At 62.0% G+C, this 4,552-nt stretch overlaps 1 long non-coding RNA gene across 3 annotated transcripts in view; it reads left to right on the top strand.

Moving 5' to 3' along the window:
• Positions 1-4,552, top strand: part of LOC103663170 — a 16,859-nt gene that overhangs the window by 11,518 nt on the left and 789 nt on the right. For 2 of the 3 annotated variants that reach the window (XR_005831878.1, XR_005831877.1), the window contains one exon: positions 2,607-3,198. This is a non-coding gene — a long non-coding RNA (uncharacterized LOC103663170). The other variant, XR_005831879.1, reaches the window with a different exon arrangement.

Genomic DNA, 4,552 nt, shown 5'->3' with positions numbered 1-4,552 from the left:
CGGTCCCAGGGCCGCCACAGTTCCCATGCAGCTGGGTTCGCGAGGACTATCCTGTCACTGTCACATCTCCTGGCTGATGAGCGAATTCGAATTCGGTCCAGCAGATGGTGAGGCTGCCTGCCTCCTGCTGAAGGACTTGCCACCCGCAAGCGGGGGTCCTGGAGGGCCTTTTCGAAGAAGTACTGCAGAGCAGGGGGCCAGGTGGGAGCAGGTTGCCCTTTGCTCTCCACCCACCTTTGGAACACCTGGTCCGTGCTGCTCGGTCTGAACACGTTGGCTCTTCTTCCCGGCCTCCTTGGACCCGACACTTCTTTCCTTGAGTCAGCCAAGGCTGACCAGAAGGTTGCAGAGCTGAGAAATTCCATTTTGATTCCAGCGGCTCCTTCCTGGGGGGGTGCAGAGGTCTGGGGGCAAAGCAGCCTGCCCAGGAAGCAGGTGGGAGGCAGGTGTGCCCTGGTGGCCGGCGATCGGGGCGGCCGGCCCACCCCAAGGGCTCCTCCTGGGGCCACCACTGCTCAGGGGCTGAGCCATCAGACGGCTGGGGCTCCAGTCACATAGTCAGGGCAGGTGCGAGGAGCTGCTGGCCTCTCCGTGGGGCTGACTGCCTGGCCAGCCCGTGGATGTTGTCCGCGCGGCATACAGGCTGCAGTCTCCGGGGAGGCTCCCCAAAGTGCCACGTGTCCTGTCCCTGGCTCTGGTGGCGTCCAGGCTGGCAGCAGGCCAGGCCTGGCAGGCCCGTTGCTGGGCAGAGCCCGGGACAGCATGCAGCCGGCTCTCCTTGAGGGCATCTCACAAGTTGATGGAAACCCATCCAGCACAAAGGGGCATTTATCGGACTAGATGCTGAGTCTCCGCCCTAACGCAGGGAGGACAGAAATAGCCTTTCACACAGCGCCAGCAGGGCTGGGCTCTCTGCTTTGTAGGGTGTCTGTTTCCCAGCTCCTTCTCTGAGCTGTGCAACCTGTCGTATTCATGGTGAGCTACTCACCGTGTCCTGGGCGGGGGACTCTTGGATCCCTCTCCTGCTGAAACTGTTAAACTCTTAGAGGGAGGGAGAGGGGAGAGAGAGAGAGAGAGAAGGAGGGAGTGCAAGAGGGATGGGGGAGGGAGGGAGAGGGAAGGAGGGGAAGAGGTAGGGGGGAGAGGGAGGAAGAGCGGGGAGGAGGGAAGGCAGGGAGAAGGGGGGAGAGAAGAGGGGAGGAGGGGGAGAGGGAGAGAGGGGGAAGGGAGGAGGATGGAGAAGGGGACAGAGAGGGAGGGAAGGGAGAGGGAGGAAAAGCGGGGAAGGAGGGGCAGATAAGAGGGGAAGAGGAGGAGAGGGAGAGAGAGGAGGGGAGGAGGGAGGGGGATGGGGAGAGGGAGGAGGATGGACAGGGAGGGGGAGAGAGGGAAGGAATGGGGGATGGGAGGGGGAGAGAGGGGAGAGGAGGAGGGAGGAGGGGAGGAGGGGGAGAGAATGGAAACAGGGAAGTGGTTCAGTCAGGACACTCTGCCTCAGTGTTCCCCTGTGGCGTGAATGCTGTGGCTCTTGGTAAGATGATAGCACGTGGCCTCACTCCTGGAAGAGACTTCCGTGTCCCTGAAAATGGCTATCCTTCCCACAGCTTTGCTTGCGCTACTCCTTCTGCCTATCATATCTCTCCAAAAATGCACCGGGAAGCAACAATTAAGTCCCACTTGATATCTATAAAGAATTTTAAGAACTTGAATGTGCTAAAACCAATGCCGGTAACGTTCTAAAGAGGCTAAGTACCTCAGTTGCTACTAACAGAAAGTTCAAAGACTTAATACAGGATTTTTCTCTCACATGAAACAAGCCTGGAGTTAGGAAATCTAAGGCTAGCATCCACAGTGTTATTGGCGACTTTTCTTCCCCGCCTTGCATAACGTAGAGTTTCCATCCTCAAAGTAGCCTCATGGCCCAAGATGGCTGCTGGAGATCCCACCATCAGTGCAAGAAGCAGGTGTAGGGGGCAAAAGGGGGCTGGTTTCCAGTTGTCTGTCTCCAGACAGTGGATCAGGCCAGCCTGTGTGACTGGGGACCGGTGCTGGAGTGAGCTGGGTGCCCCGAGGTCGGGTCGTAAGGGGCACTGTGGCTCTGCCCTTCCCTCCTGGGCTGCCTGCTCCAGGGGAGCCACTGCCACGTGCTGAGGACACTCAGGCCGCGCTGTGGACAGTCCCGTGTGGGTGGGAGCAGAGGCCCCCAGCCAACAGCCGGCACCAGCTGCCCGTGAGGGAAGGAATCTCCTGGAAGCGGGTCCCCAGCCCAGTCAAGCCTTCAGGTGAGACTGCAGCCCCAGCCTCACGAGACCCCGAGCCAGAGCCCTGCAGACTCACTCCTGATTCTTGACCACAGAACGATTACTGGTTTTTAAGCTACTAAGTTTTAGGGTCCTTTGTTTCACAGCGATAGGTAAGTAAAACCGTACTTTGGTCCTGAGGCCAAGCGGCTCTGTGGTGTCAGAGAAGCCCCAGCATCTTGGGGCCGACCCGGTCAGATTTGTTTCTCACTCATGCACGTCGGATGTGGGCGGGGGCTCCCTGCTGGTCGCCCAGGGACCCAGTGCTCTCCGCCCCGATGCCAGGTCACTTCTTCTCCCTTCCAGCGGTGGAGTTAGTCGTGTGGTCACACCCAGACCTGCGTGGCCGGGAACGTATCGGTATAAACTCAGCACTGTGCCACGGCGATCACGGGAACCTCGGATACAGGTAACATGGCTGTGCGGACGGGAACGGTGACACGGGGTTTCGTCCGGGTGGTGGCATGGGGTGTCTTTGTACCGCTGCAGACTTGCACGCTGTCTCCAGTGGGCACTGGCCCCTCGGCAAGCCCGCTGGCCTCCTCCTCCGTCCGTCGCGTAGCTCGGTGTGTCCCAGTACCTCATAACCAGACAGAAAGGTAGAATGAGAGACCACACAGTGCTGCGGGTGGTTTTGACCCCTCATCGAGGTCCTGTCTGTGCACTTCACTGTCCCCTCTCTGGTGACATCTTCCCAGCACTCCTGAAGCTTCCCCAGGAGTGGATGCAGGTGGGGGCACAGGCCAGGCAGGAGTGGGGGGGCTTTGGAGAGCACCCGGGTCCCTCCTGGTCCTGCCTCCCTGGGCTCCTGGGCACTGCCCACTCAGCCCAAAATGAGACCTCCACCTAAGGCTGGGGACATTTCCCACCTCCCTGGCCACTGATGCCCATGCCCTATGATGCCCACAGCCCCCCAGGATGCCCAGCGATGACCGCATGATGCCCACCTGCCCATGACGTCCACATCCCTATGATGCCCACAGACCCCATGATGCCCACAGACCCCCCCCATGATGCTCACAATCACCGAGGATGCCCGCGGCCCCCCGTGATGCCCGTGGTTTCCTGTTGACAGTAGGAACCCTCTGCTCCCAGCCCCCAGCCCTCTGCGTGCACTGTCTTTCGCGCACCCCTCAGGGAAGGCCCCGTCCTGGCTGTGGTGGCGGGAGGAGTGAGGTCTGGTCACAAGTTAGTCATCAGGGTAGGGGCTGGGGTGGACAGTGGGAGCCTGATGGACCAGCTCACCTCAAGGCTGGCCTCGGCCCTCTGGCCGTACGGCCTCAGAGCATGGTCTCGTGTCTCTGAACCTCGTGGGGGAGATCCCACGGTGGAGCCACCTCCCCGAGCCTGGGTGCTGCTGAGCACTGACCTGTGGCCCTGGTGAATGGTGTCCTGGAGGAGGAGGGCCGGCCCGCACGCGGCCCTCACAACAAGCCTGGCTGTAGGTACTCTTACCCATTTGATAGATGAGAAAACTGAGGCCCACAGGATGGTAGAGCCGGGGGGCGGAGGGGACGGCTTGAGAGCCCAGAGGCCCCCAGAGCGCTCTCACGTGGTGGCTGTGAGGGGTGGCCCTGCCAGGGTGGGGGTCCCCCGCACCACACGGGCACAGACCGTGCTCGTGGGGCCGGGGCACAGGTGGTGGTCAGGGCCACCGGCAGAGCTGACACTTCAGAGAAGCTTGCGGGGAGGGGGGGGCCAGAGCCGCTGTGCAAGGCCTGGGGCCGCGGCTGGTGTCTCCCGGGGAGGAGGTGACGCGGTGGCTGACCTGCCCTGGGTGGGAGTCAGGGCCGGGGAGGGCCATGGGTGTCAGCAGCGGGAGCTGCCTGACAGCGGCCAAGCCGTGCGTGCCCAACACCCCCGAGGTGCTTGGCCTTGGCTCAGGGCCTGTGGGAAAGCAGAGCAGGTCCAGGCGGCCCGAGAACGACGAGGGTCAGCCGAGGCGGGAGCCGGAAGCCGTGGCCTGATCCCCGGGAGCAGCGCAGAGCCAGACCCGCGGGCACCGGGCCAAGTCCACACGCGATGGTCCATGTGGCTCCGTGTCGGACGGGCCAGAGGCTGCGGGTGCCGCGCTCGGGGTCAGCAGCCAGCCAGATGTCCTTCTAAGCTGGAGCCCAGCAGTGAGGGGACACACAATTGCTGCCTCACCCCATGGCCGCGTTGGCTGCCACAGACACTGGGGAGACGAGATCTGGAAGAGGAGAGGTCTGGTAAAGCTTCACAGAGAAAGACAGAAACGAGAGGGAACGGGG

The sequence above is a fragment of the Ursus maritimus genome, unplaced genomic scaffold (assembly GCF_017311325.1).
Source record: "Ursus maritimus isolate PB19 unplaced genomic scaffold, ASM1731132v1 scaffold_34, whole genome shotgun sequence".
Classification (NCBI taxonomy): domain Eukaryota; kingdom Metazoa; phylum Chordata; class Mammalia; order Carnivora; family Ursidae; genus Ursus; species Ursus maritimus.
This window is presented reverse-complemented; position numbering and strand designations above follow the sequence as displayed.